The sequence below is a fragment of the Peromyscus californicus genome, unplaced genomic scaffold (assembly GCF_007827085.1).
Source record: "Peromyscus californicus insignis strain IS unplaced genomic scaffold, ASM782708v3 Scaffold_8__1_contigs__length_139910024, whole genome shotgun sequence".
In the NCBI taxonomy this organism is placed as follows: domain Eukaryota; kingdom Metazoa; phylum Chordata; class Mammalia; order Rodentia; family Cricetidae; genus Peromyscus; species Peromyscus californicus.
The window spans coordinates 71,550,187-71,573,837 of NW_026294606.1; positions in this window are offsets into that span (position 1 = coordinate 71,550,187).

Sequence of the window (23,651 nt, forward strand, 5' to 3'; positions counted from 1 at the left end):
TATCACCATAAAACAGAGATGCACAGTGTTAGCAATCAGATAATTGCTGTGGGATGTCTTTCTGTATGCTGTGAATATGTGTTGCTATGATTGGTTAATAAAGAAGCTGCTCTGGCCTGTGGTGAGTCAGGTTATAGCCAGGCAGGAAATCCATGAGAGAGACAGGAAGAAGAAAAGCAGAGGCAGAAGAGATGCCAGCCTGCCACCCAAGGAGGAACATGCCAGCAGACTACCCAAAGCAAAATCAGAACCCAGTGGGCAAACACCAATTCTTGAAGTTCAATGTTCCCCATCTGGGACTCAGTGACATTATCTGACCTCCAACAGCCTTGCGCAGCCCCATCCCTCTGGTTCGGGCACCTGAAGCACATATGGCCTATTACACTAGTGGATGTCTCCTGGTATCCAACTGCCTTGGTTCTCCAATGCACTGTGGGCTTCACTTGCACAGCTGCATGTAATACCTTTCCAGAGCCTCTGTTCAGGAAACCCAACTCTGTAGCAGGAATCTTAGAAGGTCTTATTAATAAAAACAAACCTGGAGCCAGGTATTGGGGTGAACGCTGAAAGATCAGAGAAGCAGAACAAGCCACAGCTACCTCACCTCGCCGGATCCTCAGCTGATCCTGTTTCCTCAGACTGGAAGCTTCTGTGTCCTCATCCGAATGGGTCTCAGCTTAACTGCTGCTCAAAAGCCTAAAAGCTTAACCAGGCTCTAGTTCCTCATCCTCACACCTTAAATACCTTTCTGCTTCCTGCCATCACTTCCTGGGATTAAAGATGTGTGTCACCATGCCTGGCTGTTTCCAGTGTAGCCTTAAACTCACAGAGATCCAGAGGGATTTCTGCCTCTGGAATGCTAGGATTAAAGGTGTGTGTGCTACCACTGCCTAACCTCTATGTTTAATATTGTGGCTGTTCTGTTTTCTGACCCCAGATAAGTTTATCAGAGTGCACAATATTTTGGGGAACACAATACCACCACACAACTCTACCATTCCTTGCCTGGTCTTAGAAGTTTTTCTAAAACCTTGGTGTAAGCCTCCATCCTGCGTTTTGTATGCCCACCAGTTGAGCACCATGGGGACCATGCTGCCAAGTTTTGCTGCTGGTTTGAGATGCAGTCTGGCTCCCTTCTACCACTGCGTCAGCCTTGCAGCTGAACCTGGGGAAGCAGGTGGTTGTTTTCCAGCAGAGAATCTCCTCAGCAGCATCCCCAGCTCAGTCTTTCTCTTTTCCAGTGAATTTACATCTGTGCAAGCTGAAATCTTCAATGGGGGGTGTGTGAGTCTTACCTTTATGGCTCCTTTGTTCCAGTGGAAAATGAAAGGATTTTCCTTAGCTGTGCTCAGCCCTTTCACCATTATAGATGCCTTTTCTAAATCTTCCTTGTCAGCTATTTTTAAATGTGCTCAGGCTCCTTTGCTCATCAACCTTGATGTTTTCCAGGTCATTCTGCTTGACTTGCTGCCTTTTCTCACTGCAAATTGGGTAAGAGGGGTGAGCAGTAACCAGGACATAATCTGAATGCTATGCTGTCTAGAAACTTCATCCAACAAACCAATTCACCCATTATCAGGGCACAAGCCGAAAGCAGCAGTTTCTTTGTTAGAATGTAACACAAGGAGCTCTGGCCCTTTTCCCAGCAGAGTCCTTGCTCCCCGCTGAAACCTCAGGAGCTGGACCTCCGCTGCCCACCTTTCTTTCAGCATTCTGGTCTTCTGAACTCCCATCAGCACAGGCCATTACTCTATGACTGATGCATTCCAGGGCGCCTCTAGCCTACAGCCCCAAACTTTTCCATATTCCTCCCACAAACCAGTTCCTAAAACCTCCCAACCACACGACCATGTTTATCACAGCAACTGCCCCCTAATTTTCTGTATCAGTGATTATTTTTTTCCTCATTGCTGTAACAAAATACAAAACAATTTAAGGAAGAGGGAGCCTTATTTTTGTCGCTGTTTGAGAGACTAGTCCACCGTGGCCTGGAAGGCATGGTGGCAGGAGCGTAAGGATGGTACCCGCACGGTCGGTCCGGAAGAAGAGGGAGGTGAATGCCATGCCGATGCTGCACTTACTTTTTCTGTTTCATTTAGTTCAGGACTCCAGCCCACCGGAAGATACTGCCTATAATCAGGGTGCACCTTCCCATCTCAAACTGCTTTGGAAACAATGTCAGAGATGCACTCAGTCCTTTGTTGCCTAGGTAATTCTAAATCCCATCAAGCTGACAGGATCTCTATCACACTGTCCTTTCATTCTTTATTTTGCTTGGTGTGCACTCTCCCCATCTAAATCCCAGCCCCCACTCCCCACCCCTACAATTAGGAAAGATAACAAAGAAGGTAAACGGGCAGGGAAAGTTCTCCTCCAAACTTAAAGAAAACGAAGAAAGATTAAGATTTAAAAAAAAATCAGTATTACTAGGGAAGATGGATGACGAATAAAAGATATATAATAATCAATAACTTTAAAAATATTTATTTACTTTATTTTGTGAGTATGAATGTTCTGCCTTTGCATGTGTGTCTGTGTACCACGTGCATGTCTGGGGCCTGCAGAAGTCAGAAGTGGGCTTTGGAGCCCGCGGAACGGCAGTTAGGATGGTTATGAACCACCATGTGGGTGCTGGGATTTGAACCAGAGTCTGAAACAAGAGTAATGAATACTTTAACTGTGTAGTCATCCTCTAGCCCAATATCTTTTTATTTATAACAAAAAGAGTTAGAAAACTAATGAAAGTATTGTATTTATAATATCAATGTAAAGAAATGAGAGCAAGGGTAGGAATACATTCAATAAAAAAAATAAAAAAAATTACAAAATCATCCAGAGGAAAGCGTTCACAGCAGACAATGTTCCTAAAAAAAATCTGTGGGTTTAATATCTGTGGTCAACCAACCTCGGATTAAACAACTCAAAAAACAATGTCTGTACTGAAAGAACACAGACTTTGTCCTTAGTTGCTGGCAATACTTTGGGAGGTTCTGGAAAGTTTGATAGGTGAGACCTAGCAGAGCAATTAGGTCATTATTGTACTTTTCTAACTATGGCTCTGTGTAATGTTAGGGGTTTTTGTTGTTGTTTTGTTTGCTTTTTGTTTCTAAGACAGGGTTTCATTATTGTAGTCCTGTCTAGCCTGGAACTCACTCTGTAGACCAGCCTGGCCTAGAACTCACAGAGATCCACCTGCCTCTGTCTCCCAAGTGCTGAGTTAAAGGTGTGGGCCACTCCACTCCACTGGATTTTTTTTTTTCTTTTTGAACTGGAGGTTGAATTCAGGCTCTTACATTTTAAAACAAGCACTCTACCACCAAACTACAGCTCCAGCCTCTGTCAGATTTTAAGCTTCATACAGATAGGAAACATCACTAATCTTCAAAACTTACAGGAGTGACTGGCTGTAATGCTGATGAACATTTTTGATTCAGTGAATGGTACAGTCCCTTGGGTCAATAAATGCAGTAACTTGAAGGGACAAGCATATCCCATGCCCTTTTTATTGTACTTTTTAAAAGCTATGTGCTTTTTAGTTTAATTAATGGTGTCAGAATTATAAACCAGTAATTATGATTTTAACTGTGATTCTTTGAATTTTACCAAAGAAAGAGAAGTAGAAAGGGAACTTTCTGGAAAGAGGAGGTTCTGAGGGAGTTGGAAGGGTATAAGAGAGAATAATTAGGAGTGGATATAAAGTGTATTATACATATAAAGTTGTGGAAGAAAGAAAATCAGAGATGAAAAGGGAAATGTTACTGTAGACTCTAATGAAATACAGGGAGACATTGGGATGTACCTTGAAAAACTGGAAAATCTAAAAGAAATGGGAAAAAAGTCTTAGACATAAATGATCAGACAAATTTAAGTCAAGAAGATATAAATAATTTAAATTAGTCCATAGGAACCAATGAGATTGAAGCAATAACAAAATGTTTCCCAACAAAGAAAAGTCCAGGACCAGACAGAAGTACTGCAAGGTACTACTAAACCTTTAAAGAAGATCTAATACCCATGATCCTCAAACTGTTCCCTAAGACAGAAAGGGAAAACTCTACCAGTCCCATTCTGCAAAACCAGCATTATACCCATATCAAAAGTGGATAAAGATACAACAAAGAAAGAAAACTACAGGCCAATTTCCCTGGTAAGCACAGATTCAATGTCAGTAACATTTTTTTCAAGTTGAATTAAAAATGCATTAAGAAGATCCTATATCGTGATCAAGCTGGTGTCACCTCCAGGGATGCAAAGTTGATTCAGCATACACAAGTCAATAGACATAATCTAGCACATAAACAGGCTTCAGGACAGAAAGTACAGCACCATCCCAATTGATGACGAAGTGGCCTTCAACAAAATCCAGTAGCCAACCCCCGTGATAAAAACTCTGAAGAAACTAAAAATAGAAGGAACATATCTCCACTTAATAAAGGCTGTATGTGACAAATCTATAGTTAATATTAAATGGGAGAAAGCTTTAATATTTTCTTTAAGATTTGGAATGAGGCAAGGGTCCCCACTCACTCAATGCTTACTCAATATAGTGCTTGAAATCTTAACCAAGCAGTAAGACAAGAGAAAGAAAGAAAAGGGATTCAAACAGGGAAGGAAGAAGTCAAGTTCTCTCCATTTCTAGATGACGTGATCCTCTACTTAAAAGACCCCACATAAGCCACCAGAAACCTCTTAGACCCAAAAAGCACTTGAAGCAAATCAACATACAAAAAAAATAGCTTTTCTAATGCTCTGAGAAAGAAATTTGGTGGAAAATCCCATCCATAATGGCTTCTAAATAAGTAAATAAAATACCTAGTAATAAACCTAATGATGGTCAATGATCTCTACAATGAAAACATCAAGATGCTGAAGAAATAAAGAAGACACTAGGAGATGAAAAGACCTTCCATGTTTATGGCTGCACAGAATGAAAATTCCTGTATTTCCAAAGCAATGTACAGTTTCAATGAAATCCCCATCAAAATCCCCCTGAAATTCTTCACAGAATATGAAAAAGTCCTAAAAAGTCATATGAAAACACAAAAAGGCTTGGACATAAAGAACAGTGCTGGGCCAGGTCTGGTAGTATATGCCTTTAATCCCAACACTCCAGCAGCAGAGGCAGGAGGGTCTCTGTGAATCAGAGGACAGTCTGGTCTACATAGTGAGTTCCAGGACAGTCAAAGCTACATAGAAATCCTGTTTCAGATAAAACAAAATGAAACAGAATGGTTCTGGAGGTGTCATACTATATGATCTCAGATTATATTCCAGAGCTATTATAACGAAAAAATTAATTAAAGCTTGATACTTGCAAACACACATACAGAAAACTCCCACAAAAATCAATGGAAGAGCATAGAGAATCCACAGATAAACCACACAGGTACAGCTGCTGCCTAATTTTTGACAATGCTGTCAGAAACATATACTGGAGAAAAGACAGCCCCTTTAACCAGTGGTACTGAGAAAAAGGATGTCCCCATGTAGAAGAACAAAATTGGATCCACATCCCTTAACCCACACAAGCCCCAATGCAAAATGGAGAAAAAGACATGAATATGAGGCCTGGAACTTTGGAGCTGCTGGAGCAAAACACTTCAAGATGCAGGCATAAAGAAGAATTTGATGATCATGACTCCAATTACACAGGAAATAATTTCAAGAAATTGACAAATAGAATTACATGAAATCAAGGAGTTTCTGCACAACAGAGGGAACTATCACCAAAGCAAAGAGAGCCTACAGAATGGGAAAAACATCCCTCCAATCACTGCTCATGAAGAGGACTGGTATCAAGAACACACAGAGATTGCAAACATTAACACCAAACCCCCAAATCATCTGGTCAGTAAATGGGCTGATGAACTGAATAGACAGTTCTCTAAATAAGGAGTATAAATGACCAATTGATACTTCAAAAGTTGTCCAACATCTTTAACCATCAAAGAAATGCAAATAAAACTGCTTTGAAGGTCTACCTCACCCAATCAGGGAATCGCTACAGCCAAGGAAACATGGGAAGTGCAGGAGGGGGACGTAGGGAAAAAGGGACTCTTCGTCAGTTCTGGTGGGGTGGTATCTTTGTGATGCCACCATGGAAACCAGTATGGAATTTCCTCAAAACACTACAATAGAGCTACTATATGATCCAGCTATACCACTCCTGGTTGTATATTTAAAGGACTCTGTGTCAACATACCACAGAGATGTTTGGGCATTCATCTTTATAACTGCGCAATAACTAGGACAGAATCAGTCTAGCTGTCCATCAAAGGGTCAATGGATAACAAAAGTGTAATATATATATGTATATTATGTGTTCGAATTTTCTGCATTTGTCAAGAAAAATAAAATCATGACATTTGCAGGAAAATGGATACCAATGGAAATCATTATGTTAAGTAAAATAAGCCAGACTCAAAAGGCAAATACCAAGTGCTTTTGTCATATGCAGAACTTAGATTTAAGTTTATAAATGTAAGTATACATACATGTGTGTTTATTTGTATGTGTACAATAAAATGAAATTCAAAAAAGGGTCATGAGATGGGAAGAAGAGATTAATAAGATGGGAAACAGAGAGGGTAATAGCATTATCTTAGTTAGGGTTTCTTTCTCTGTGCAGAGACACCATGACTATGGCAACTCTTACAAAGGAAAAACATTTAATTGGGTGGCTTACAGTTCAGAAAGTCATTCTTTGTCATCATGGCAGGTGTTGACTACATCTTGACCTTGCAGGCAACAGAAAATAAACTAAGACCTGGGTGTGGCTTGAGCATATATGAGACCTCAAAGCTCACCTCCACAGTGACATACTTCCTCCAACAAGGCCATACCTACTCCAACAAAGCCATACCTCCTAATAGTGCCAGTCCCTATGAGCTTATGGGAACCAATTACATTCAAACTACCACAAGCACACATAATAGGACGGCAGTGTTGTGGTATATTTGTACACTGTGTGAAGATGTATTGGTGTGATTGGTTTAATAAAGAGCTGAATGGTCAATAGTTAGGCAGGAGAGGATAGGCTGGATTTCTGGAGAGAGAGGAAGAGGAGGAGGAATCTAGGCACAAGGATTTCACCAGCAGACTCAGAGCAAGTCAGACGTTTCATACTGAGAAGAGAGAGAGGTAACTGAGTCACGTGGCAGAATGTAGATTTTTTTTTTTTTTTTTTTTTTGGTTTTTCGAGACAGGGTTTCTCTGTGTAGCTTTGCGCCTTTCCTGGGACTCACTTGGTAGCCCAGGCTGGCCTCGAACTCACAGAGATCCACCTGGCTCTGCCTCCCGAGTGCTGGGATTAAACGTGTGCGCCACCACCGCCCAGCAGAATGTAGATTTTTAAAATATGTTTTTTTTTTTAAGTTATAAAAGCTAGTTGGGCCGGGCGGTGGTGGCGCACGCCTTTAATCCCAGCACTCGGGAGGCAGAGGCAGGCAGATCTCTGTGAGTTCGAGGCCAGCCTGGACTACCAAGTGAGTTCCAGGAAAGGCGCAAAGCTACACAGAGAAACCCTGTCTTGAAAAACCAAAAAAAAAAAAAAAAAGCTAGTTGGATACAAGCCTAAGCTCAAGGCCAACATTTTCATAATTAATAATAAGTCTCTGTTGTTGTTTGGGGGCTGGTGATCCAAACACAAGAAATCTTGCTGCACAGCAGAAGGAGGGTCTGACTGGAAAAAGGAATGGAGCCTATGGATGGAGGAAAAGCCATGGGAGATGCAGTGGGAGAAGGCATGAATGAGAACAAAGCATAATGACATGTACGCATGAAGTTGGCGTGACAAAACCCATGACTTTGTATGTATGTGAATAATGGAAAGAAAGAAAAGGGGCCATTTAATACAACGGTATCACAGGAAAACAACCTTTGAACCTCAAAATATCCAGGACAATCATGAGAGTTTTAGTGGGGGGAATAAATTTTCATAAAGAAAAGTTCCAACAACTTGACCTAATTTTGCTAAGACTGTTCCCTGTACTATAAGAGGATGCCCTCAGAGAGATGGTCACATCTCCCATTGTGGTTCCTAAGTACACAAGGCTCCTGTGTTTGATGTACCGCCTTCCTGTTACCACAAGGCTGCTGTTCAGTCTGGAACCCAAGATGGCTGTACTCTTGCCGAGACACACTGGCTGTCATTGCCTGTGAGGGCACCTTAAGGTTAACTCTCAGCTCAGTACCAGAAATGCTGCTCATTTGGAAGCTAAGAGTTAGAGTGGTCCTAGAATAGGAATGTAGATTTAAGCAATTCTCTCTCTTCCTGTGTCACTGTCTAAAGTGAACCTCGTCTCAAACATCTCCTCCATTTCTAACCTTTTTTTCTGAAACTCCAATGCTGTGCAATGCGACATCATTGCTATTGCCCCACGGGACTTAGATGCTAGTTATGTTGTCCGTCTTTTTCTCTTTGTGTTTCAGTTTAGATGTTTCCTATTGGCTTATCTTCAAGTTCACTCATTCTTATGTGACTAGTGATGTTTTAACAGATGTTAGGTCATCTCAACAAATAACAAGCAGAAAAATTTCTGAGTTAAATGACATCATAGATCAAATGGACTTTAGAGCCGTCTAGAAAACATTCCATCCAAACACTACAGAGTACATGTTCTTCTCTGAAATCTATGCAACTCTCTCTAAAACAGACATCTAATTGGATGCAAAGTCTGAAGAAACACAAGAAACTTGAAATAATTCCTTATATTTTATCCAGCCACAATGGAATAAGACTAGAAATTAGCAGCAACAGAAATCACAGAACACACACAAACTCATGAAGACTGAACAATACACCACAGAATGGATCGCTGAAGAAATTAAGAAGAAAATGAAACAATTCCTAGAAATTAATGAAAATTAAAACATACACATCAAAACTTATGAGATACAAAAACCATGTAAGAGGGAAGTTCATAGTTCTACAATCCTACATTAAAAACAGAAGTGAAAACAGAAAGACAAGGTGATCTCAAATAAGCAACCTAGTGTACCTCTGAGCCTTGGAAAAGCCAAAAAGAGCCAAGTCCAAAGTCACTGGGTTAGGGCAGAAATTAATGAAAGGCAAACTAAAAATTATAAAGCATCAATGAAACAAAGAATTGGTTCCTTGAAAAGATAATTCAAACCTTTAGCAAACCAACCAAATGAAAGAGAGATAAAACCAAAATTAACAAAATTAAGGATGAAATGGAGGCATTACAATAGATATCAATGAAATCCTTAAAACCATTAGGCCATATCAAAAACAAATATTCCACCCAGTTGCAAAATCTGGCAAAAAAAAAAAAATGGATGGATTTCTAGATGCACATGACCTACCAAATCAAGCTATAATGAGATAGACAATTTAAACAGATACATAAAAACAAGTAAGAAGATTGAAACGGTAGCTGTGCATAGTAGCATACACCTTTAATGCCAGCACTCAGGAGACAGAGGCAGCATTTGAAGTAAGCCAGTGTAGTCTACATAACGAAGGAGTGAGGGAAGGAGGGAAGGATGGAGAGAAGGAGATAGAGATAGATAGATAGATAGATAGATAGATAGATAGATAGATAGATAGATAGATAGACAGACAGATAGATGAATAGAATAGTAATAAAAAATATCTAACCAAAAAGAGTCAAACCAAATGGATTCACTGCTGAACACTGCCAAACATTTAAAGGGGACTGAAACCAATGTTTCTCGAATTATTCAATAAAACAGAAAATGAAGAAACACCATGACGCTTCCCGTAGCTAACTTCACCAATGGAAGAGGTACAATTTACTTCTAGCTCAAACCCATCAAATCGGATTTCGGGCATTTGCTGCCGCAGTGGGCTTTGGACCCGGCACCTTTTGGGTTTCTGACATATATCTCCACTGTGCTCGGCAATGTGGTTCTCAGTTCCTTGGTCTCTCTCCAGTCCAGTCAATAGCTGACGGGTGGGTGCAGGATGAGAGCCCTTGCTGCAAGGTCCCACTGAACTCACTGGCAGCCTTGGGGATGAGGCCAGCTCAGCACCTCATTGTCACACTCCATCCTCTTTGCTTTCTGACCCCAGAGGTCCATAGGGCTCTGCCCTGCTGGGATCCTGGCCCTGCTACAAATTCCTAATTGTTTGGTGGAGGCGACAGTGTGTGGAAGAGTTAAGGGTAGGAGTATCCTGGCCTCAGTGGCAGCCTTAGGAGGAGGCTAGCCCTGCCTTCCGGAGTCCCACCTAAGTCCACATGCCCCCTGCTCACAGAGATTCAGAGCCTGTAACAACTCTTCCTTCCTACTGTTCTGAAGACTGGGTGTGTTGGGAAACGGAGAGTGCAAGCCCCTTCTGGTTTCTACTGACCTTAGCAGAATACCTTACTCGGCTTCAAAGTCTTCGGCTGATGCCCTTTCTAACTATGCATCCCGCTGTGGTGATCCAGTTTACTGTCGCTGTCTTTGATAAGCTCATTTCCCAGGATGGTTTCTTGCCCCTCTCCCAGGAATATGGAAATTTTCTTTATGCTTTCCTCCCCCAACCTCCGGGGGCTTTGTTATCCGTCATAGAGCTCATATCCAAGTGGAGGTCTTCACCTGTGTCCCGCCCTGACTGTTAACTTTCACACACAGGTAGATGTCATAAGAAAGCAACCCGCAACAACTTTGAATCTTTTCTGTATTTATACCCTCTGGCTTTTGAAGACTGACAAACGAGAATACAGATGGCCTCAATTTTTACCCAATTCCTTTCTCTTCGGTGGCTGCCCCTTTTTTCCTCATCAGCTTGGCCATTGACCACCCAGTCAGTGTGAACTTCCTTCCCAAAGGCCTGAGGCCCCTTAGAATTAGGCTGCTTGCTCTCCATGCAAACTTGTCACAAGCTGGAATCTTGATGGTGTGGGTTTCCGCCCACTGACAGAGCGGAAGTAGCATTCTTTTCAGCTTCTTAATGGAACAGATGCCATGCTAATTTCCACGAACAGAGCATTAAGTAAGTAAAGCGGATTGACTCACTGCCGTACTATGCGATCATTAAACACGATGATGGAAGGGGTGAGTCCCAGATCTGTTCCTTATCCTTGCATGCTCTCCGGGCGCCTGAGGCTGACTCCTATCCAGAGTATCTCTCCTCTGGCCTAGAGCTGACTTTGGCAGACAGGAAGGGAAGGAAGTGCTGATCTATAGTTCTGACACTGCCTTTGCTCAGCCGGGCTCCTCCTATCTCAAAGCTTGAATAAACACGTCTGTTTTGGGTGGTTATGGTACTTACTCTTTCTAGGTCTTGAGTAGTGAACTGTCTGTGGATTTCCCCAAGCCCTGCTTATCTGTTTACAATGGTCTCTGCGGTAAACTGTGCCAATCTGATTTCTGCTGAGGCCCAGGCCTGATACAGAGACAGACTTTATTGCAAACACAAATATTTTCTTTTAGACTATTAAAATTATTAATGTCACTGTGAGAAACATAATGAAGTTTAAGTTTGGATCTCATCATCCAAAGATTATCTTAATGTTTTCATATGCACTTTTCAAAATCTCCCCATGAATATTTATAGGTATCATGTTTAATAAATTGAATCATACTATATATTTTTGTGATTTTTTTCCATTTAATATTGTTTGGGATTTTTCCATATCAACAAATACAGACCAGCATCTCCACATTTAATGATTCATAATACTTCATTGATTTGGTCTGCTATAATTATTTAATACTATATTAATGAAAATTAACAAAGCATCTATTGCATTAAAGGTGAATGTAATACGGAGTTTAAAATATTCAGTATGGGGTAACACAAACATTATTGTGGTAACCATCCTTCTGTATCTGATTTTTATAAAAAAAAAAACAAAAACTTAGCTCATTTCTCTTTATTTCTCTAAGGGTAATCTCTGAAAATGGAATCACTATTAAAATGAGATAGTTTTCAAGTTAGATGGGAGAGAAACAGCACTCTCAATCCAGGACAACAGATGAATCCCAGAATGTGGAACTAAATTTGGCTTTCAGATAGATGGGAACTATTTTTTTTTATAATTATTATAAGGATGTTTCACCCAATACTTGGGGCCATAGTTCTTACATACATTAGATGAGAATCTGGGAATTAAACACAGGGCCTCATATGTGCTAAACATATGTTCTGTGTCTGGGCTCTATCACAGGCTGTAACTATTTCTTTTAAGTTTTTTTTTTTTTTTTAATCCAAACTTAACTTCATGTCCTATATTTCTATTTTCCGACTACGGTGACCCTTCTCTGAAAAGGAAGAGACAACTTCATTGCATAGGTCTTCACTAACTGTGAGAATTTCAGTGTTTTTGGTGTTGTTAGTCTGGTTTTTTAAAGTCTCAAGTTTACTCCCTTTAGTTAGCAAATCCAGTACATGTTACAACCCGATATTTTCTTTTTTCTTCTTTCCTGGTGCTGGAAATGAGGCCCAAGGCCTAGTGCATACTGAGGGTGTGCTTTGCTGTGGAACAACATCCCCAACTCAGCGTGACATTTTCTGTAGATGTAATTCTAAACCGTTTTATTAAATAAGAAACACAGAGCCGGGTGGTGGTGGCGCACGCCTTTAATCCCAGCACTCGGGAGGCAGAGGCAGGCGGATCTCTGTGAGTTCGAGGCCAGCCTGGGCTACAGATAGAGTTCCAGGAAAGGCTCCAAAGCTACACAGAGAAACCCTGTCTCGAAAAACCAAAAAAAAAAAAAAAAAAAGAAAAAAGAAACACAGAGCCAAATGCAGAGTTAAAAGCCCAAGAGGTCAGAGTAGTAGCTAAGAGCTGAGACTAAAACCACAATCTTACCACCCGCTGCTGTCCTTCCCCTGAGAAAGAGACCTACTTCCTATGTGTCTGTCTTTTTATTGACTTTCTGTTCTGCCTTCTCATTGGTTGTAAATCCAACCACATGTCCTCCTCATCACTGTCTGTCTATATAGACCTCCAGGTCTCTATGGTTGGTATTGAGATTCAAGGAGTGTGTCCCCAAGCTGGCTATGTCCTTGAACACACAGACTCTGCCTACCATGTGATCAGATTAAAGGCATGTGCCACCACCACTCAGCTTCTGCTATGGCTTGCTATTAGCTCTGACCCCCAGGCAACTTTATTTATTAACATACAAATAAAATCACATTTCAGCACAAATAAAATATCACCTTACTTATGTGGTCATGGGTCAGTTTAAACATAGGGACATATCCTGAGTAATATGTCCTTGGTCAATTTTGTCATTGTGGGAACATATTATACTCACTCACACAAACCTACATGGCACAAGTTGGTTACTAAATGTGGTGTTTTGGTGCAGTCAAGAAATATGATAGACGTGAAGTGTATGAGGCAGCTGATGCTGGAGTAACATTTCATATTTCTCCACACAAACTTGTTTATGAGCAAAAAGCATACTACAAACAAGTAACATAGTCATTCTGATCACTACCATGTATTATATACTACACATAATAGTGTGAAGTATACTAAAACAAAACAAAACAAAAAACCTTTGTTTTTGAGACAAGCTCTCACTAGCCCAGCCTGGCCCAGGACTTTCTATGAAACCCAGGCTTGTCTCAAAGTCTCAATCCCCATACCTTAGCTTTCCAAGTGCCTGGATTATGTGCATGTACCATCTTTTTATAAGATTGACACCTGTCCATGACCTCAGCATCATCACAAACACATGACATAATGCTAACCTTGCTCTATGACATTAAGAAGCCTACAGCATCACTAGACAGTAAGTTTGAAGTGTATCTTGTGTCTCAGAACAAAGAACTGGATCAGTAAGTCTTAGAGGACCACCACCCACATACGTGGCCCAACATTGAGCTGAATGTCGTTACGACACACATGGCTGTGTATGATCAGTGTTGACCAAATGAAAAGACTTCATTAAATGTTGGGATTCTGCCAGAAGGCTTTAAAATACAGACTACCACAGCTGGGGTGGAGAGTGTGACCCTTTTGAAACCTCCCTTGGTGTCAAAGAGACCACAGTGGCGTGAGTAGGAGGCCAGCAGTCAACATGCAACTTCCAAGACCAAGCTTTCACAGCCAAGTCAGCTTCGACCCCCTGAGCTAACACAGCCCATTAGAACAGCTTCAGCCCTTGGAACTGTGACTGCTGTGAAGGGTGGGTGGTGCAGGCAAGACTCGGTGGGGAGGAAGCCCCATGTTTCCTCTTAGTTGCTTTTCTTTTAAAGTCTCAAACTTAAGGGGAAAAATTAACAAATACATTCTCTTCTGAACTTCCTGCATGTCCTTAGCCAGCTCTCAGCAGGAGCAGCCAAGCTCTCCTCACCTCTGCAGGGAGGGCCAATGGCTGACGGCTAAACATCAATATTTACATTCTGTTATCACATCTGCTGAAGAACCCCAGGCCTAGCAGCCCAAGTGAGTTATTCTAGTTTTTATCTCCTGACTGCTGGGTTCTGAAAAACACACTTTCTCTTTGGAGGAGCACAGCATTTGTTAAGAAGATATATATCCTTGGTGGTGGGGGTGGATACATAGCTACATCCCTCAAATACTGGAAAGCATCACACCCCAAGAGCTAACTCTTCTTTAGCTGCACCCCTGTTGCTCAGGATATCTGAAGTACGTGCTGATTGGCATGACTTAGAGGCCAACATCAGAAGGCCCGACCATGAGCACAGCCCATCCAGCTCTCCAGTAAACATGAGTACAGGCCATCTATGAGCCATAGCGAAGGGAAGAAACATATCTGGCCAGAGGCCTGTCTGTAGACTTAAATCTTAGAGTGGGAGAGGAAGGGGGAGGTGCCTCTTGGAGTTTTTGGAGATGTGCCTTAACTATACATTCCACAAATCACAGGAAAGTTGCCAGTACTTTCATTGAAAAACAAAAACTTGTGTAACTGATACTCTTGGCTAGATTTTGCCTGGGATGCCAGATGGGCTAAGAGATTTGCTGTGTTCTTGTTGATAGGCATGGGTCAGACTTCAGGTAGCACCTGTTGACATTTCTAGGCTCGTGTGTCCTAGAACACAGAACTGGATCAGTGAGTGATGCCTGGGTGCTGTTAGACATACAGACAGTTTATTTTTGTTTGTTTTTTGTTTTTTGAGACAAGCTTTCTCTATATAACAGTCCCAGCTGTTCTGGAACTCTCGCTGTAACCCAGGCTGGCTTCAGACTCACAGAGATCCACCTGCCTCTGCCTCCCAAGCACTGGGATTAAAGGCGTGTGCCACCACAGCCAGGCCAGACAGTTTATCTTAACAAAGAAAAAGACAGTGCACTCTTCAAGGCATCCGTGCTAAGTTATCTTTGGAATTCTCATTCCTTGTTGGCCTGTGAGTATGTGTGTAGACATGGCTTCAGCTGCCTATACCCAACATGCAACTGCAAGCTACAGGGACTAACCTACCCAGCCTAGGCAGGGTTACTCCCCAGGCCCTGGAGGAGGTGGTGGTGGGGCAGGAGTGAGCTGGGGACTGGAAATGTTCTACTCTTACCTGTGAGAGTGTGATCTGCTCGTGGAGAAATAAAAGCAGCAGATCTAAGACCGAGCTTCCTTTGCTTGTCAGCTTAACAGTCTAGAGACATCTGAGATGAAAGTCTTGATTGAGGAATTGTCTAGATCCTCAGTCATGGCTTATGGGCATGTCTGTTGGAGGACTGTCTGATTATTAATTAATGCAGGAGGGCCCAGACCACCATCCCATGGCAGGTGGTCTTAGGGTGTATGGGAAAGGCAGCTAAGCACGAGCCATGGTTCCTCTGGTAATAAAACACCATACAAAAGAGCAATGTGGGAAGGAAGGGTTTCTTCAGCTTACACTTCCACCTCACTGTCCATCACTGAAGGAAGTCAGGGTAGGAACTCAAGGCACGAACCTGGAGCCAAGAACTGACGCAGAGGCCACGGAGGAGTTCTGCTTCCTCACTTGCTCCTCATAGGTTGCCCACCCTGCTGTGTGTACACCTCAGGACACCTGCCAAGGCACGGCAGCACCCGCAAGGGGGTCACTCCCTCACATCAATCACTAATTTTAAAAATGCACTACAGACTTACCCAAAGGCAAAGCCAATGGGGGCATTTCTTCAATTGAGATTCCCTCTTCCCATACGACTCTGGCTTGTGACAAATGGCCATAAACCCAGCTGGCACAGTGCTTTAAAGAGTATTATTCACAACAAAAAGCCAAGAACAACATGTTTAAGGAGCAGCAGAGCTTGCACATTTACTAGTAGAGACTTGGTGTCCAGGAAGGATTAAGCTGGGCTCTCTACCTGCCTGCCTTGAACTCATTCTTCACTGGGTGTCTTCCGTGACTCTTCTGTCATGTGAAGGAAGACTCTGTGGCCAGAAGGGCATGCGACCTGTGAGCAAGAACTCTGTTCAGTGCTCAAGGTCAGGCTTTTCTAAATGTGACCTTTATTTTCAGTGGTGTTTTGCTCTATTTTTCAAATTAGTAACGCTTTCAGAAGAATGTGTGTGAGGGTAATAATGCCCTCCTCTGCCAAAGTCTCCTGAAAGTATTACTCACGTGGTGATTCCCCGAGAGCTTAGATCCATGTCCAGCTAACAGCGCCCCCTCTTCTTCCTGTTCCTCACCTGTTCCTCTCCCCACTGCTACAGAAGAGTGTCAGGTGAGCCGGCCCCTCCCCATTAGGCGGTGCTGATGTCCCTCCACTTTTTATACAGCCTGATGCTGGCCGGTGGGGCTCAGGCCAAGCATGTTTACCCATCCTTCAGATTTTTAGATTCCTCATATACAAAATACTCCATTTGGAATGTTTAAAATTTTTAATAAAAATTTAAATGAAAGGTCAATTCATTCATATGATCTTGCTCAAACTAAATTGAAACATACTATTAAAGTTTAAGAATCTTAACAGTTTGGAATAGTTCTGCCTTTTAAAAATGAAAGGGAATCATTTCTGACGCAGAGAGTAAATTCAATCTACTTGGGAAAGTTCCTGTTTTCTTGCTGGAGTCACTCCCCACCCCCACCCCCAGAATAACATCCTTTAATAAATGCCAAATTTTTTCTTTGAAGTTAACAGTTAAAACTTCAGATACATCTCTTGTTGATTGAAAAATGACTGACGATACCTAACAGTAGCAAGAAGGTAGGAAGTGGTATTCTTTTATTTTTATTTATTTATTCTTTGACATTTCATACAAGTATATTGCGTGTTTGGGTTGCTTTCACATATTTCTATTACCATCTCTCATCCCGTCCCACTCCGCTGAACTCTTTCCTCCCAGTACACCCCTCTCTTACTTTCACACGTTTTGTTCATGTGTTTGTTTGAGACCTGAGGAATTTAGTTAGGACTGCTTACATGAGCATGAGTGGGAGGGTTTTTGTTTTTTGTTTTGTTTTGTTTTGTTTTAAGCTGAGCATGAGCAGCTTATTGGAGGCTACACCATTGAAGAAAAGACTCCCTCTTTCCCAGCAACCAATACTTGCCAATAGCACTTCTCAGGGTGGCGCAGGGCCTCATGAGTCCCTTCCCACATCCATCATGAAATGTCAGTGGGCTCCGTTTTGGGCAGGTCTGAAACTGGTAAGGACAGCTGCCATGAACTCAGGAGCAAAACAACCACATCATGTCTAGAGACAGTATTTCACCTCACTCTGCCCCGTCCATCCTCTAGAACTTATATTCTTCCCATTCTCCCATGATGTTCCCTGAGCCAGGGAGGGGGTGACATAGATGTCTTCTCTGGGGCCGAGCACTCAGTCGTCACTTATTCTCAGCACTTGGACCAGTTATGAGCTGACAGTGGGGAGCTGTTGTGGAATACTTAACTATGTAAAGATGTGTTACATTTGTTTATCCTGTGGGATATTACTTTAACTGTGTAAAGGCATGTTACATTTGTTTCTGCTGCATTTGTTTAACAAAGATGTGGTACATCTGCTTATGTTGCATTTGTTTAATTATGAAAAGATGTGTTGCTATTTTATCTTGCCTGCCTAAGGCACCTGATGGGTCTAATAAAAAGCTGAGCAGCTAATAGGTAGGCAGGAGAGGGATAGGCAGGGCTGGCAGGCAGAGAGAATAAGTAGGAGGAGAAATCTAGGCTCAAAAAGAATGAGAAGAAAGAAGGCAGAGAATGGGGAGAAAGAGAGGGGCATGCTCAGGGCAAGAAGCCGGCAGCTGCCAGCCAGACACGAGAAGTTGTGAAAGTAAGTTATACAGAAGAAAAGGGGGAAAGCCCCGAGGCAAAATGTAGACAAAGAGAAACAGGTTAATTTAAGTTAAAAGAGCTAGCCAGAAACAAGCCAAGCGTTCATAACTAATAGGAAGTCTCTGTGTCATGATTTGGAAGCTGGTTGGTGGCCCAAAAGAAAAGGCCTGGGACAGGGAACTCCTGTTTTGCCATCTTTCTAACATCATACTTAGTTTTGTGTCTCTTTATTGCTCTCTAAGACTAGGTAAACCAGGACAAGGTGCATCCATTGTCTCTCAGCCCTGTGTGAGGGCTGAACTCTCTTTCCACATCTGCAGTGACAGGGCAGGCTAGTAGGGAGGAGAGCATCCCATCCATGTCCAGATCCTTACAGGATTTTCCACACTGACGGGAGCCATAAGCCTAAGTGACCCTTGACACACATGCCGCCATATTTGGGCTTCTCTCCTCTTTTCTTAGATCTAGGCCTTGCTTAAGTCTCCATAGCACCAGAACCTCTTCTCACAGATACCAGAACCTCTTCTCAGATATCAGATGAATGAGCTGCAGTTAAGCAATTAGGCAGTTAGACAAGGGTAGATAGATAACCTTCAGAGCAACATTTCCTGCTGGCCGAACAGCCCATAATTAAGTCCCTTCCTGCTTGCAACCCCCATTACTAAGTCCCTTCCTGCTTGCAAACCCCATAATTAAGTCCCTTCCTGCTTTCGACCCCCATAATTAAGTTGCTTCCTGCTCGCAACCCCCTTTGCCTACCTATACATGCCTTGAGAGAAAAATAAAATTTTGGAGCTTGATCAGACGTCCTGTCTTGCTCTCGTTCTTTGTGTCTCTTGTCCCTCTCATTCGCCGGCCCTCCCTTTAGGTCCCTGTTGAAGACCCCGCTGGCTGGGGCACCACACTGTGCCTCTGGTGTGCCAAACTGACTCCTTCTAGCATGTTGTATGGTTCACATTTCTTCTAGACCAAAGATTTTGAAAAAAAAAAAAAAAAGACCTAGGACTAGGGGGATGGCTCAGTGGATAAAGCACGTTCCATGCAAGCTGAGGGCAGGAGTTCAAATCCCCAGCATCCACATAAATGCTGAGTGGACATGGAAATCTGCCTATAATCTTAGCCCTTGGGAAGCAGAGATAGAGGATCCATAAAGCAAGCTGGCTAAACCTTCCTCACACGTGCATGCTCATGTACCTGCACAGGCATGTGCACCCACACACATATAAACATGCATATATACACACATACCACATACATGGACGCACGTGGAAAAGGCCTACTTATTGTTACAAGTTTATTTCAGTTGCTGCCTCACCCTGTAGCATATTCTTCCCAGAGAACATAGCCCTTCAGTACAATATGCCCGCTGGTAGGAGTTTGTATCTGAAGAACGTCACCTGTAGCCGTGATGACAGTGATCATGAATGACGATGGTGAGAACAATTTTGATAAAGCATTTTAATGAAAATATGGAATTTACCAGAAAGTCCCTCGCTAACTCAGTGACTGCTAACTCAGGGACAGCAAAGCGTCCCTGTCCAACAGCAATGTTCTCAGTAGGGACTGTCACCCCTGATGGCTTTAACTCTTCTGTAGGTGAAGGTGCTTTTCATCTCCATGGAGACACCTGGGAGCTCAAAGTCTAGACGTTCCTTTGGTCTGTTAAACCTGCTGTGCGGTAAACTATCTGAAGAGACACACTTAACCAGTGACAGCAACAGTAACACAAAGACTCAAATGCCATCAGAAAACTGTGCATGACATTTGGGCAAAAGGAAGACGCTTAGAACGTAGGAAACAGATTTTTGTAATTGTTCTAAATCTTCACTGATGATGTGTTAAATAAGACAAGAGTGAATACTCAGAAGATGTAACAGAATTCTGCTAAATACCCAGCCAGCCTAGAAAGAATGCCTCATTTCCTTTTCTCACGTGTCTTAAAAAGAGAAAGCTCAGAATCAGAGATAAACTCAGCTCCAGGGCAAATGCACTGTCTAAGGCTCTGAGGTTATCTGCAGAGGGCTGGTCTGAACTAGGCACAGATGGGCTGTGGAGACTAGCCCAAGCCTCTCACATGGATAGTCTAGTGTAATAACATAAGGATGGATCTGGCCTTGTGCTGTTGCTATAAAGTGATCCGTCTCAGCATTCAGAGAATTACAACAGAATCTTGGGAGTGCCGTGCTTGCTAGCTGTGTATCTGATTAACAACGAAATCTCAGCCAGTTCCTGGAGGGCATACTCTCCGGAGAAGAATCACGTTAAAGCTAGATAGAACACTAGAACTGAAGCTCCCTGAACATGCCACATCTGTACAGATGGAGTGAATGTTAAGAAACGTGTTGATTATGGAGAATTAGAATATTTTGGGCTGGTTAGATGTTGATTATGGAGAATTAGAATATATTGGGCTGGTTAGGTGGCTCTGTGAGTAAAGCCCTTGTCGTGTGAACACGAAGACCTGATTTGCACACACCTGTAATCCCGTCACTCCCGCAGGGAGCTGGGTGGCAGAGACAGGATACCCAGAAGCTCACAGGCCAGTTAACCTGTAGACAAACAACAAGAAACCCTGTCTCCTTTGAGTCCTAATACCCACGTGACAGCTCACAGCTGTAAGTGCAGTTCCAGGGGGATCTGACGCCCTCTTCTGTCTTCTACAGGCACTGCATGCATGTAGTACAAATACACATGCAGGAAAAACAAGAAAGAAGGAAGGAAGGAAGGAAGGAAGGAAGGAAAGGAGGGAGGGAGGGAGAGAAGGAAGTAGAAAGAAAGAGAGAGAGAAAAAAAAGAAAGGAAGGAATGAAAGAAGAAACCTTGGTTTAAACAAAGTAGAAGGAGAAGACCCCAAAGTGTACACACACACACACACACACACACACACACACACACACACACACACACGCACTTTTTTAACAGCCAGAATTTTTTGAGCTGTCTTTTATCCCCTTCATAGATTATAATGACCTCTGTATCTGACCCAATGGTCTTTTGATAAAACCCTTTGGGATATATTAATTTAACAGACCACAGCTTCCACCAACCCAAAAGGAAAGAATGTTGTCAAATAGAGTCTGAAAGTTATAGCAGAGACTTCCTCCACTTGGCTGAAATTCACCTGCCTGGTATCCCACCAATGTATTTGACAAGGGCATTTTGTGTGTGTGTGTGTGTGTGTGTGTGTGTGTGTGTGTGTGTGTGTGTGTGTGTGTGTATTCTTATGATGCATGATGGAACAAGCAGTTCAGGGCAACCTGAATCCATGTTCCTGGCCTACACTCACTCATTTTTGTTACTTAGAAGCAAGTGCTGTGTTTGAAGTTGACAGTCCACCAAACTGAAGTTCTGGGCAGGTTCAATCCTTTCACAGATATGCAGGCTGAGTGGGAAGCTGGGTGAACTCGGCCGGGTCTGGAGAGGCTACTGTTGGCCCAGAAAGGCCACACATAAACCGTCTTGTAGAGACTGACTCTACCTCTCAGGAATGGATGAATGTATGTTCTCGGCAATGTGGCTATCTTGGTAGACGTCCCTAGAGAATTCACCGGGGATTCCGTAGCCTGTAGAGAAAGGTTGCCATTAGCTGTAGCTGAGTGAACCCTCACCACTGTGGCTCTGATGGGATTTGTGGTTCTCAGGCCTAGACTCCTACTATGATGAGGGAAGTTCATGCAGATAAGAACCACAGGCAATCGTCAGGACAGCATGATTTGCCCATTAAGCTTGAAGAGAGCATTGTATGGCCCTCATTGGATCCAGACCATTGGATAACAACGTGGATGACCTGGAAGAGACCCCTCTGGCTAATTATTTTTATTTTTGAAGTTATCTTTCCACAAAACAAAGATTTCATTTCGCTCCTATTAACTACAACAGTATGTTACAATATAAAGATCTATGTAGAAAACTTGTTGTACGTAACTATTTTAAAAAAGAAAGAGGTGGGCTGACAAGATGGCGCGGCAAGTGAAAGGGCTTGCTCCCTGTCCTCTGCCTTCCGCGTGTGCACAGAGGCACACATACTAAGTGAACAAATGCAATATAAAATAAACAAGGAAATACAAATACAAAGAGGCAAATGGGAGAAAGCAAAAGGTCTCCTTAGCTGTGTTCGCTGAATTTCACTGCGTACTTGGAGATAATTCCTCTAACCCCGACTCATGTGTGTGACTACACGTCATGACTATGTGTGTAACTACAATCATGACTCTGTGTGTAACTACATGTCATGACTATGTGTGACTACAGTCATGACTCTGTGTGCAGAGGTTTTCGTAACATGTTCACAGCTTAACAATCTGCCTTTGAATAGGTAAGTTTGAGGGCAATGCTAGAATCCGTAGACAAGCAAAGTTCAGAAGAATTGCTCATCCCTCCCTCTGCCAGGCACTTCCCCAGGGAAGAGCTTAGTGTTCTGTTTCATTTCATTCAAGTGCAGGGTTGGAAGCAACTAACCTGCCACCCCTTCGTTTTCGAAGAAATAGGATTACAAACTGTATAGAGCAAAAACAAAAGGGGCTGAGGAGATGTCTCTGTGGGGAGGAGTACTTGCTGCCCAAACCTGAGGACCAGAACCCAGAGCCAAGCGAACTTTTGGAAGTGGTTGGATAAGCGCTGTGTGTGGGGTGGAGTAGGAAGGATGCTCTGGGGGATGCTGACCAGAAGCTTAGCTCCACACTCAGTGACAGACTGTCTCAAAGGAATGTGGGGGACAGGAGCCAAGTAGGACACCTGACACATTCCTCTGGCCAGACACATCCATGTGTCCCTACACCACACATCTCTTTCTGTCTGTCTTTCTCTCTCACACACATACACACTTTTTAATTAAAAAATAATAAACAAGAATTCCATTTATTTATTATTTTTAAAATATTTAAAATGATTTACTTATTCTTATTTTTAATGTGCATTGGTGTTTTGCTTGCATGTATGTCTGTATGAGGGTGTCAGATCCCCTGGAACTGGAGTTATAGACTGTGAACTACCATGTAGGTGCTGGGAATTGAACCTTGGTCCTCCGGAAGAGCAGCCAGTGCTCTTAACCACTGAGCCACCTCTCCAGCCTCTCTTTATTTTTTTATGGGCCAATAAATATTTAATAACAGTGGCTCTTGCTAACTTTATGAATTGTCTGCATCTCCCTCTTCCACGGTACACACAGTCTCCTCTAATTGCTGACATGTGGACCCGTGACATCTTTATTAAGTAAAGAAAAAACTATGGAATACGTCCTCTGCATAAGTCTTTCTGTTAGAGGCAGGCTGCAATTAGCCAGCAAAGCAGTATTGAAAAGGGCTGAGAAAGGAGGCAAGATGTGTGAATTGTGAGCTTGAAGTGAGTTTAATTAAATCCCTGCGCTGAGAGAAATGGAAGCGGTAACAGTTACTTGTGCTTTGCAGTTGCCCCTATCAAGGTCCCCCTGGAACCCTCTGAAGGGAACTTCATAGGGCAGGAAGTTGGCTCTGGGCAGACCACTCAGGCTGAACTTCCAACAG